This window comes from Hydra vulgaris, chromosome 14 (assembly GCF_038396675.1).
Source record: "Hydra vulgaris chromosome 14, alternate assembly HydraT2T_AEP".
Lineage (NCBI taxonomy): Eukaryota > Metazoa > Cnidaria > Hydrozoa > Anthoathecata > Hydridae > Hydra > Hydra vulgaris.
Window position 1 is genome coordinate 15,007,782 of NC_088933.1, and position 14,561 is coordinate 15,022,342.

General features: G+C 27.5%; 1 long non-coding RNA gene across 1 annotated transcript in view; it reads right to left on the minus strand.

The window, feature by feature from the left end:
- Window positions 1-13,889, minus strand: part of LOC136090627 (uncharacterized) — a 49,892-nt gene extending 36,003 nt beyond the window's left edge. Inside the window, exon 1 of the long non-coding RNA XR_010643576.1 lies at window positions 13,555-13,889. This is a non-coding gene — a long non-coding RNA (uncharacterized LOC136090627). The remainder of the gene's footprint in view (window positions 1-13,554) is intronic.
- Window positions 13,890-14,561: the final 672 nt, after the last annotated feature.

Genomic DNA, 14,561 nt, shown 5'->3' on the forward strand with positions numbered 1-14,561 from the left:
ATATAATTCTTTTTTTTATATAATCTGTCTAGATATTTTTACATAATATATCTTTTTTATATAATTCCTTTTTTGTTTTGTTCATATTACACAATTCTAATTTTTTTACTTCATATTATATAATTCGTATGTACTGTAAAATCGCCTAACTTCGGTCACTTAAGCTTCGAACGTTTATTTATCAAGCGTAAATAAAATTTTTTTTTTTCCTGAAACATGCAGAAAATCATATTGTTAATTGATATTGTAAAATTAAAAAAATGAAATATAAAAACTAGTACTCAACATTAATTTAAAATGAAAACATCTACTTTGACCGACCTTTCATACCATTTCATAAATTACGCCGCTATATAAATACTAGAAAGGTATCACAAACTTAACATCACAAATAATGAAAATTAGTTTTTAAATGTTGTTTTATTGTAAAATTATGATATAAATTCATGTAATACCAGTAACTAAGGAGGGCGTCGCCCTGGGCTAAAAAAAAAACGTCTTTTGGGGCACCAAAGAAAATAAAAAGGAGTATATAAATATAAGTAGCCTTTTTAAATATAAGTAGTAGTATTTTTAATTTTTATTGCAGTTAGTCAACTATCTTATTTTTACTTTGGGCCATTATCACATTTGCTACGCCACTGGTTAATAAAACTGAAAATATATTTTACAATTAATTTAAAAAGGTTTTTTAATTAACAAAAAAAACACTATATTACTTAAAATGAGCTTTGCATGTTTATTGACAATTCTTGCACGTATCGTTGACCATAGAAGAATAGCAAGGTTCATAAAACCGATCGTCGCAGGATTCGGAAAGCATTCCTAATTGTCTTTGAGCTTTAACTTTATTTTTTAAAAAATGTCACAAGATTGATATTTTTTAGAACTCAAAGAACCGTCAGTTAATTTTGTAATTATGAACTAACTTTTTATTCAAATAAAATACCATGGTGTGTATTCATTATAAAAATGTTAAAATTTACTGGTAAATTTACAGGTAAAGTTACCGATAAATTTTACACTCAAAACACTTATCTCAACATTTCACAATATTACTGATAATTGTCTCCTTCGTTGTTTATCCGTAAATGACCGAAGTTAGAGTATTTTAAAATTTCAATAATTTTTATAAAAAAAGTAGTTAATTTTCAAAAAATATTAACTTTTTTTTGTAAATGTAATTAATTTGGTGATTCTTAATAATAATAATAATAATAATAAGATTAAATATAACCATTTATTTTAACAATTCTTATTTTAGATTTTAATAAAGTGCAACTTATTTTAGATTTTAATAGTGTGCATTTTTTCAAACTGTTGTTCTGCTAAAGAATTTTTTAAGCAGGTTGCATATAAATATTATTTTTTTAATAGGTTCATAAAAACGTACTAATTTCAAATGATAATTGAGAAAAAAAAAATGTAAAATTTGAATTTTGTATACTTTTTGTATATTTTTTCTTAAATGACCGAAGTTACATGGTGACCGAACTGGAAGTAAAAAGACCCATAGGCTTTATTACCCTCACATCATCACTGTTCTAGCAAATAAATAATCCTTTGCTTCTGAGCCAAGTGCGCTACCACTGCGCCACGGCTGCTAAACGTTATTAAGTATCGTTAACTACTTCAAGTTAATTGATTTATTTTAAATTTTAGTTAACAAAAAAAAGAAGATTTTTATAGTTAGCCGCAAAAAAGGCTTCAACTATGTTGCTAAACTACAACTATGTTGCTAAAACACTGACAAAAGAAGCTATTGCACAATCTGGCAGTAACGAAGTAAAATACAAGAGCAAAGGATGGAAAAAAATTATCAAAATTTAACATGTAATTTTAACCGATTTTCAGGATTGGTTTATGTCCTTTATTCAAAGAAAAGTTTGTGGAGAGTATGCAACAGTGTTGTAAATGCAGTGTTTGGTATTATGAATAATGCATTGGATGCGATTCTGAAGATGACAAAAAACTAGTCTAAATTGTACAGATAAATTTTGAAATAAAGTTTAAAAAATGCTTTTTTATTGTATAAAATAAATCATTTAACCGTCCTATTTTATTTCATATTGTTGCTATTAAAAAGCTTTTTAATTTTACCTTGAGTTAAATAGCACTTAATTAAAACCTCTTTATAAGTTAACTGTTTTTTATATTTTATAGTATTATTGAACTTGACCTTATTACCACTCAGTAAGACTAATAAAGCCCATTGAAGGTATATTAGAAAAGTATTAATGACTTATAAAGTAACTATATTTTATTAAATAAAATCGGATACTTAAATGTAAAAATGAGTTATCTTACATAGTAATCAAAATAGTTTGAAAAATAATACGTATTGTGTTTTAGAAGACTAAAAGTTTGTTAGGTGGGCCTTAATACCGTCCGGTGCCTTTATTTAATTTAAGTTTTTTATATATCCTTGTAAATATTCAGTTATACCTGAGGTCTAAGTTGTAAACTTTTGCACTTTTACATAACTTTTAAATGAGTATTTAGATCAAATAAGACCGTATTGGAAACGTTTAATACAGAAGATTATTGAGGAAGTTTATAAGACGTTAAGACGTTTTAGAAAGACTTTAAGACGATTTTGAAAGTACCCCTCATGACCTTTACTTGAGACCTGCCAAGAACGTTTGCAAAAACTTATTTTAGGAAGTTTTTAAAATACTTCTTAAGAACGTCAATAAAAGATGTCTTCAGGCTTTTCACCGGCAACTATTTAAGAACGTCTTATGGACAAGAAATCAAACGTCTTATAAACATCCTAGGGTTTTCCGTGTGCTTGCTGAAAATATTTATTATATTTGCATTTTTTGTTTAATACCTGATAACATATGTACATAAAAAATGAATGTATCTGTTAAAACAAAGTTAGCCTATAACTGTAAAACCTGCTTTCAACATATATTTATAATGCATTCAAGTTTATTTATTTTTTATCATTTAGAATCTAATAAAGGTATTTGTGCTTGACTCAAGTTACCTCAGATAAAGAAGAATTAAAAAATGATGATCTTAATTTAGATGATCACCATCAAAATGGTCATGACAGTTTTTGATCTACATTATTATTGTTATCAAATGATGACAACAATATAAAATTTTTTTAAACTATTTACGTTTTTATGTCACAGTTTTTGTCTTATCAAAAGTTATAAACTCAAATAAATCTATTAATCTAAATAGAGTGATTACTTTGGTAACAAAAGAATGTGCAGATATATTACCTGCACCAATACATTTACGCTTTCAATGCAGTAAGTACTTGCCTGACTCAACCCATTGACTATATTGTGAAAGCTAGTATGGTTCAATACTTCGTAGAAAATCACTTATTTATAATCACCACTAAGTGCCAATGATAATTATAAATTTACAAAATAAAGTATCACTACTTCAACTACGGGTTTGTGAACAACAAAGCATGTTTATTTGGTAGAAACAACAGATTTTATTTCCTATGCATTATCTGAAAAAGACAGTGTTAGTGTAGTAGTCATGAATTTCGCTGTTCAATTTTGTTCCAAATAGATTTTTGATCTAAAAGTTTTGTTTCACATAAATGTTTGATGTACAAGCTTCTGAGTTGTATAAATAATTTTTTGACTTTAAAGTTGAATCGTTTGCAAAAAGATGCCAAAAAAAAGTGATATTGGGAGAATGGGGGGGGGGGGGGGGGGGGGAGGAAAGATATAATAAATTACGATTGCAATTATTATACCTTTTTGCCCCCACCTCCACGTGCCCCCCAATTTTTAAAGGACCTTATTATTTTTTATAGGAAAATAGAAAAATAGAAAAAGGACATTTTTACAAATTTATAATTGTGCCCATCCCCCACCTCCACTTCGAAACCCGTGTCGTCGGCCCATTATGAGGAGATTAATTAGATAAACGACTCAATATGTAAAGCTCAAATAAAACATTACAGTTTTCGTGGTCATAACCAAAAGTTAACAAAGGCGTAATGTAAGAGTAATGTTATGTTTAACTTGTTTTTTTGTAGAGTTTTGGAATGGTTTATCACCAAATATTATAGATTAAATTACAATTGATTTTTCAAAAATAAACTTGATAGATCAAACTATTGCAAAAATTATTTATTATATAATACTAAACTAAGAATATATACATTAAAAAATAAACAATGCTATTATAAAAATATTTATTGAAGTTATAGCGTAACATCTTCTGTTATTGTGCTCTACAATTGATTTCATCAATTGCCATAGTGTATATTGTTATATTATATTACAACGTCTCTTTATTTGATTGATATAAATGTTAAGTAATTTATCATGGCCAATCAAATAACTATCACAACTATACCATACCATCAAAATGAAAAAATAAATGAAAGCTTATGCATCAAAAAAGAACGAAAGAATTTAGGTATTATTTTATCTAGCGGCATAAAATATCATAGTCAAGCAATGTTTCAAATAAAGCTAATAGAATACGCAAAATGGTAAATAGTTCATTTACTTATTTCAATATTAAACAACTCAAAAGGTTATACACAGCTTTTTTGAGACCTTTTTTAGAACCTACAATATCGACGTGGAACATTCAAAGTGATATAGCTGAGCTCGAAAATGTACAACACAGAGCAATTCGTCTGATTATATCACTCAGAAAATTTGAATACAAAAAGAGATAAGGAATTTTGGTATTCAATAGCTAGAAGATTGTAGAGTTTGAGTTAACCTTATACAGTTTTTAAAAATAATAAATAGTTTTGATACTTTAAACAATGCAATAAAAATTTGTATTTGCTTTTAGGGAAATAAAACAATATTCGAACGCGTGGTCATAACTTCAATATAGTCAACGAGTTTGTAAAAAACAAATTACAGCGTCTTTGGTTTTTTACAAATAGTGTGATAAATACATGGAGCTAATTACCTGAAAATATTGTCAAAGCTAGTAAATAGTAACTGTAAATAATTATAAATCAAGATTATATTTTTAGAAACTAAAAATCTTTGAGCTACAAATTCAAAATAGTTACACAGTGTTATAAAATGGGTTCCAACCTTGACTTTCTGACCCGAGAAAACACTTTTGTGGAATGATAGCCCACACTATGGGGATCACTTGGATATAAGTATGAAAATCAGATTACAACGTCCTGGCAAGTTATTGACAGGGCCGTACCGAACGACAAAGACGTGGGGGAGGGGGGTGAAAATGAAAAAAACAAATTTTACCGACAAGATTTTTTTTTTTTTTTTTTTTGGAGGCCAAATTTCAGTTTTAACCGACATAAACCCTAATTTTCGAGTTTTCCGTCAAAAACCGACAGAATATAGTACAAAATATAGGTTATTCCAATAAATATGAACTAGGGAAACAAAAAGACATATTCTGAGAGTTTATCGTGTATCTAAAATTCTAAAATGAAAATTATGCTTTAAAATAAATATTTAGGTTCCTCATCAGCTAGAAAACTATTTCCTCCAAACCCATCAATTAGTATAAAAGAACTTGTTCAAGTTCAGGCAAACACAGGGCTTTCAAACAATGGCATCAAGAGAGTAGCTGCTACAATTAATCAATCAACTTCACAACATATTGTTGAGAAAAACTATGCTGTAAAATTTGATGCAGTTAGTAAGCAGCTTTCTCACCATTTCACGAGTTCATTGATTAAAGATCATACTGGATGTGGATGGACTGTCATTCATTGCAAGGACTTCAAAGAGCTTAAAAATGAACTCATTTCTATGAGAAGCACATGAAACAATCATATTGTGAAAGTTGGAATTGACGGTGGGGGAGGATTCCTGAAAGTAAGCCTTGGAATTATTGAAATAAATTGTGAACCTAACACTCCCCCAGCAAAACTTAATTGCACAAACAAGTTTTTCAAGGACACTGGAGTTAAGCGGCAACTTATTATTGCTGTCTCTGAGGACCTGCAAGAAAACTACTCAAATGTGTCTCAAATTTTCGAATTGATCAATATGAGTGACCAAGATTTTGTTTTGTCCTGTGACCTAAAACTGGCAAATATAATTTGTGGTCTCCAAGCACACTCAAGTGCACACCCCTGCACCTGGTGCGAGTCAAGTGCAAAGGACCTTTTAAATCAAGGAAAATTAAGAACTTTCCAATCTCTTGATCAGAATGTCTCACTTTTCAATGCAGCAGGATCAAACATCAAAAGAGCTCGTGATTACATAAATGTTGTTCATTCTCCTGTATTTGATCTTGCTGGTGGCACATTAGTTTTGGACTTCATACCGCCATTGGAGTTGCATCTCCTTATTGGTGTTTTCAATCATCTCTTTGCTGCCCTACTAAAGGTTTTCCCTCAAGGAACTCTTTGGACTGATTCACTGCACATAAAACAACAGCCTTATCATGGAGGGCATTTTGCAGGAAATGAGTGCAGGAAGCTGCTAAAAAATATTGATCTTCTTCAATCTATTGTCGAGAAACACTCATGCTATGCTGCAATACCATTAGTTGATGTATTTCGAAAAGTCAATGCAGTAGTGTCTGCCTGTTTTGAATGCGTTCTTGATCCAAGTTATGTACAAAAAATTAAAGCTTTCAGAGTGGCTTATGTGGCACTGCAAAATGTTTCTGTGACACCCAAGGTTCATGCTGTATTTTTTCATGTGAAAGATTTCATTGACAAACACGGCCAAGCTCTCGGACTTTACTCAGAACAAGCAACAGAGGCAATGCATCACAACTTTCAAGTACATTGGCAAAGGTACATACGACCTAACCATCATCCTGAATACAGTAAAAAGTTGCAATGCTGCCTTGTGGACATTAATAGTAAACATTGCTTGTGAAAAGAGCCATTTTAGAATGATTTTTTCTTCTATTAGAATATTTATTTTAAAGCATAATTTTCATTTTAGAATTTTAGGTACACGATAAACTCTCAGAATATGTCTTTTTGTTTCCCTAGTTCATATTTATTGAAATAACCTATATTTTGTACTATATTCTGTCGGTTTTTGACGGAAAACTCGAAAATTATGGTTTATGTCGGTTAAAACTTAAATTTGGCTTCTAAAAAAAAAAAAAAAAAAAAAAAGTCTTGTCGGTAAAATTTGTTTTTTTCATTTTCACCCCCCTCCCCCACGTCTTTGTCATTCGGTACGGCCCTGTCAATAATTTGCCAGGACGTTGTAATCTGATTTTAATACTTATATCCAAGTGATCCCTATAGTGTGGGCTATCATTCCACAAAAGTGTTTTCACGGGTCAGAAAGTCAAGGTTAGAACCCATTTTATAACACTGTGAGTTAACGATGTTTATTCTTGATTAAGTTACTGTAATATAAAGTGTAAATATTTATATCGCCTAAACCAGAATTGGCTACACCAACTTTAGTTTGTGGTGGCATAATAAACAATCCAACTGCAGAGTTTCTTTTTACTACAAATAAAATTTTACTTTTATTAACATATCCAAAAAAGTAATAACTTTAGATAAATTTGATTATTGCCTATTATGTCGTGTTTTTATTTTCACTTTTTCAAGAAAATTTCTCTCTGCTTTGTTTTATATATACTTTACTCGAAAAAATACTTCATAGGTCGTAGATCTTCAAAATACCAGATAAACATGTCTTTCTTAAAGTTTCAAATTTTTCTTTCTCCAAGTTTCAAATTTTTCAAGTTAAAATCGGTTAAAAACTACCATTGAAATATTTACACACATTAAGTTTGTTTTATCGCACTTGTGTAAAAAATATATTTGGGATTTACAATTTATTACATGTGGAATTTTCCGTATATATCCACGTGGGATTTTTTAGCTACCCCCATCTGGGATTAACTATATCAAACCCATGAGGGAAAAAATGATAATGCCCACATGAGTTACATTGGTTGACAACCACGTATATCCAGAATGCTTTTTTTTACTCAGACGCGTATAAAATGGTTACATGCTTTTATAATTATTTTTATTATTTATTTCGTCATTTATAAAAACTTTAAAATATTATTGTTTTACAAGTTTCATCAATAAAATATAAATACCTGTACACAAGAAAAGTTTGTCCGACATGGGTTCTCACATGCGTTCCTTGTGGAATTTATTGGAACCCACATGAAACCCATGTTGGACAAGGTTTTTTTTCACTGGGATACGCTTAAAAGAAGTTATTAATCGAGAATATTTGACAAATTTAAAATTAGCTCATAGCGCATTTGGCAAGTAATAAAAAAATTTCCAAGCAATCAAAAAACATGTTTAAGTTTCATGCACCAGATAATTATAGTTGATAACACATCTGTTCATAAATTAAAAGATATATCTGACGAATTTAATAAACTCATTATCGAAATTGGTTCTAAATTAGCAAACAAAGTTCCCTTTACCCAAACTGCCATTAACAATTTCTTGGTACCAATGGACAATTGCAACTGTTCCAAAGAAATAAACTTAGAGTTGCCTTTTGATGAATTCGAAAGTGCTTTTAAATCACTAACAAAAAGAAAAGCTCTCGAAGCTGATGGAATTAATGACGACATAAATAAAGTGTTTTGAGGATCTTAAATGTATTCTTTTTCAAGTTAATGAACCATCCGTCCACCAAGAAGTTTTTCCTGAACAATTAAAAGTTTCAAAACTTATTCCTATTTTGACTTTCACAATATCAATAACTAATGCTCCATATCTATTCTTTCTACCTTTTCAAAAATCTTAGATCGTATTACGTACAAAAGAGTATACAAAATATCTTATTCCGATAATCTTTTATATAATAATAAATATATTTAAAAAAAATTCCACAGAGTTTGCCATCATTCAATTTAACGAGAAATTTCAAATTCGATTTGAAGATCCCAATTTAGGTGTTTTTATTGACTTAACGAAGGTTTTCAATACTGTTGACTATAAATTATGGCTCGAAAAACTGAAAAACTACGAAATAAATTATATAACTTTAAAATGGCTTCGATGTTACTTATCAAACACAAAAAAATTTTTGAATAATAACGATAACCAAAAGGATCTTCTAAATATTTCCAATCGCGTTCCTCTGGGTCTGATCATGGGACCAATTTTTTTCTTAATCTATATAAATAACTTAAAAAAAGCCTCAAACTTAATGATTATAATGTTTGCCGAAGACACTAACTTATACCTAAATACTAATAACATGCAAACTCTTTTCTAGAATGAATTATAAATTTAAAAACAGATCTACTTTGATAAAATGTTACAAATTTACACTTAAGATTAATAAAATCAAATAAATTCTTTTAATTTGCTCTCTAAAAAAGCTATTTACCAAAAAATTTGGCATAAATATTTATTATTAAGGTGGAAATAAAGAGTTTTTGTTACAATTCTTTCAGGAATGGTTCTCTCCGCGAGCATTACATGGAATGCACATATTGACTATATTTACTCCAAAATATCTAAAAGTAGCATAGTCTTATATAAATCAAGATCATATCTTGATAAAAAAGGCTTTACCCAACTTTATTACTCATTTAGTCACAACTATATAAATTGTGCCAACGTAATTTGGGAAAGCACCGAAAAGTAAGTTACAATGTCTTCATCGCCATCAGTGGATGTGATACGCTTGATTATTTGGGCGGATCGTTTTACTAACTCTAAACTATTATTTATGGAGATGAAAATACTTAATATTCACAAACTTATTTATAATATTTGTTTATAATGTTTTATGCTTTATGTACATGTGGAAAAACGATTCAGCTTTCCATATCTTTAAATACTTTTTTAGATTTATTAAATGACTAACTAAGAAAAACGATGAAAAAAATTTTTATATGAACAAGTTTGCAGAACAATGTTTAACAAACTTTGCATTAAACTTTGAGCACCAAATCATCGGAATAAATTTGTTAAATTTTAATTTATCCAATACTTTTTCGATCTTTAAAAATAGACCTAAAAATTTTATTATATCTATTAATGATATATTGAAATACTTTTTATAATAACCACGTACTTGTCTTTTAAATTGTAAGACTTTTCTTGTATATTTTCTTTCCTTGTTAAAGAGTTGCCTCACTGTATTTACTTTGAAAATACATTTTTATATTGTATTTATATATTTGCACTTTTCTAAGCTCTGACAATAAGATCCAACTTCTTTATTATATATAACATTAGGTATCTTATTAAGATTTATATTTTCAACTTAAAACACGTTTTATTGTAAATTTTTATTCTGCTTTATGTCTGAATAAAGAAGTTTTGAATTTATAAAAGGTTCTGATGATAAGATCATTCTGACCTTCTTTCAGAAGCCTTGTTTGTTTGTTTTGTACACGTCAACAAATGTAAACAAGCAGGAAAATAAAGAAAAAAAATAGAAGAATGATAGGAGCAAGTAGAAGGTTCAAGTACTGTCCTCAAATTCCCATGTAAATGTTAAGTCTTTTCACAAATTTCACATTTTTTTAACTTAGAAGTACTCATTATATAAAGCAAGTTAATAACTAATTTCAACAAAATACGATAAATTGCAGAAATAAAATAAATAAACAGTTAAAGTAAAAAACATAATAAGAATTTTTTTTTTAATTTATTTAAAAATCTAAAAACATGTTTGTGTTAATTAAATCAAGCAAATACCTTTTAGCTATATTAAAATAATTATTTGAGGTCATACTTTATATATTTTCATTAAGAACTATATTCCGTAGACGAGGTCCTCTATATTCTGTAGACGAGGTCCTCTAAATGAAATACCCGGGTTTTTTAAGAGATGACCAAGATAAGTTAAAATTATGGGGCACATCGCAATGAAAACATGATTAGTTTTTAAAATTCAGTTATTAATGAATTTTGGAAACATATTGCCTTTATATATAAACATGATTAGCAAGTTTTAGAATAAGTTTAACTTATGAAAATTCAAAGCTTCAATTTCTCGGAGTAACGGCTCAAAGTGGGTGAATTTATACACATTAGACAAAATTCAACTGGCCTTTTTTAATATACCTATATTTTCAACACTATAAAAAAAGTTCTTTTCCATGCATTATTTCAATAGCTAATGTAGCTATGTAAAAAAGAGTACTATTACTCTTTTGAAAAAACAAATATATTTTAAAATACTAATTTAAGATATACTATCTTTTAATATTGATTTCATTTCTTGTTACCGAATTTTAAAAAAAAAGTTTTTTGAAGTTTTTTTATTTCTAAGATAAACATTTTCACCATTGGATCGTCTTTTCTTCACTTTCGCCAATAACTCTTTTTCTTATATCCACAGTTTCACTAAAGTTTTTGTTCATGTACACTTTAGTTCTTATTAGTTTATATGAGTGTATGAGTAAGATTTCTTTGCAACTTATATTTTGTTTTTTTGCCTTATCAAATCAATAACAACTTTTCCGGAACATTCACATTTTTTTATACTGTTTGATAAGCCCGCTCTACGTCTATTCTATTTAATTCCAATTTATTTGCAGAAGCGATTGAAATCTTTTCACTTTCTTATAACCCATCGATTCTCAGATTTTAATTTCTTAATTTTTGTTCAGAAAAACTAAGTAAGTAAAACTCTGTGGATTTTCACGATATTTTGACTAAACGATGTTTGTTTTTCTTGATCGTTCGTTCGCTCAACTTAATATCTTTTACATCTAAAAGCGACTCTTCGAATAAAATTAGAGGAGCGAATCATTTAAAAATACTGACTGGTTCATTAAAAATAAAAATAAAAAAGATGCTCAAAACTAAAATTTACCCAACTGAATTGTGTTAAATACCCAACTAGCCGACTATATAAGTCAAAAAGCCGACTATAACTTTTTACATCAATAACTAATACTTTTGGTTAGCATTCCCAATAACTTTTTTTTCAACACTAGTCTTTTATTAATTATCTTTGTGTTCGCAATTAAATGCGAATAAAAATTAGTTCTTGCTGTTTCAATATAACTGCCATCTCATTTGTTTATTCTGAAAACATTGCTACATATTTATGCAATCATTTGCTCACTTTTTTTGCTTATATTAATCGATGCGGCATGTTTAGAAAAAGAAGAAGAAACCGAAGAGTAATGAATGAAAAGACTGCTTCCCCATGCCAAACCCTCAGTCAATGTAGCAGCACTCCAATGCGAGTCAGGCTATTTGTTAGTCAATGTATGTACTGAAGCCCCCGGTAGCAGACTTTTCAGTATTACGTCACACTGCTCACCTATATCAGTAGTATAAGATATACATAAATATATATACATAAATATATATATATATATATATATATATATATATATATATATATATATATATATATATATAAATATATATATATATATATATATATATATATATATATATATATATATATATATATATATATATATATATATATATATATAAATTAGTATAAAAGTTTATTTAAAGATTAAGCTTTTTATCCAAACGTAAAAAAAAGAAAAACACGTCTGCTTTTTCCGTGCATACTGCGCATTTTATTAAATCTTACGTTTTTTTTAAATACAAAAACATTAATGTTTAAACAATTTTTTTTAATATGACGTCATGGTAATAAAATAAATACAAGATAAAACGTACATATCAAACAACTAAAAATATATATTATATTGAACAAAAAAAAAAAAATTTAACAAAAAAAAAAATGAAACTGATATATATAATTTAAAACTTAAAACTCTTGAAACTCTTAACCGTTAAGTGTTTTAAGTTTTAAATTATATATATTAATTTAATTTTTTGTTTGTTTTTCTGTTCGTTAAGTTAACGAATTCAAAGCTAAATTAAAGCAAATGCTAGTGACGTAGTGCGTAAACTTCTTCTGAAGATATCTGGTTTAGTATAGACAAACTTTTCGAAGTCTATCTTTTTAAACATAGTGTGGCTTTGGTTAAATCATTCTTAAAAAATTTTTTATATGGAGAAATTCTCTATTTAAGCTCCTTACCCAAGCTTCTTATTTATTTTGGTTTTGACTAATAACTTTAATTAGTGTTTAATCTAAATCAATTAACATCATCTTTTATTTTTTTTTTAAAAAGAGTTTGGTCGACATTTTATTTTTTTCTATCTTGTAATCTTTTATTTTGTATTTTCAATAGAAAAGATATAACGTATAAATTTATTGCAAGTGAAAAAATGTGCAAACTTGCTTTTATTTATTTATTACATTTTTCCTGAGAATTTGTTATTTCACTTTTTTTTAGTGCATTTATTAAAAATAATGGTGTTGAAAAGTTTGAATATTTTTACAGTCCTAAATTTAGATTTTTTTCTTTCTCTTTATTTATTACCTTGTAACTTTTTGTTATATCTTTTGCAAATAAAAAGTCGGATTTTGTGTATATTGGTAAAAATTATATATGTTTTAACTATTATTATATTGTATATTGGTAAAAATTATATACTGTATATTATAATATAACTTTTATACATTAACTAACTCGTCTTCATAAAAAGGAATAAAGACAAATTCTGATCATAAGTACCATAGGTACCATTCTTTACTTGTAAAGAGCACCTAAAAATTTATGGAAAAGAATTAAAAATTAAAAAAATCTTTGTTTGAAAAACAATACCTTTTTTGTTATGTATTTTTTCACAACCTTTAGTACAATTAAACCATAATCCTCTGTGCGAAGAAGAACACGATAACCAATAGTTTCCTGTGATCGACAATATAGCAAATGCTATGCCGACAAAAATTAGCCCACCGTTTATAATACTTAATATGGCCATTTTAACCCTTTTTTACTCAAATGATAAGTTTAGATAACCTTCACGCTGTTAATGAATGGCATATAAACATATACATAAAAATTTGATTGCGTATGATTATTGAAATCTGACATCAACCGAGTTCTTATTTCATTTTTTAATCGAAACCGATAGTTTTCAGAGAATATTCATATCATATATCAGTTATATTATTGATATATGATATGAATATGGTAAACTGATATCAGATATCAAACATACGATCAATAGGCTTTATCAATACATATATATTAATTCAAAAAAATGTGAAACTAATTAAAGGAGAAAATAGTTTTACGTTTTTTTTTACGTATTACAGTTTTACTTTGGAGACTTGAAGATTTTCTGAGACTTTGGAGACTTGAAGATTTTCACATACGTTATTTAAACGCTTAATAACGAAGCATTTTAGTCTCTTAGGAAACAAGTATTACAAATTTGGACTTAAATCTTTAATATACGCATAATACCGTAAACTTAAGACGCATACACACACACACACACACACACACAAATATATATATATATATATATATATATATATATATATATATATATATATATATATATATATATATATATATATATGTATATATATATATATATATATATATATATATATATATATATATATATATATATATATATATATATATATAAATATATATTTATTTATTTATTTATTTATATATATTGCTACAAACCTAACTTAAAACTAACAATAACTATCTTACTCTACTTTATATATCTCTTGGCTAACTAATAATATACTCACTTATATAGCTATAGTAATATACTTCATAATACTATTTATATTTTTATATCAATT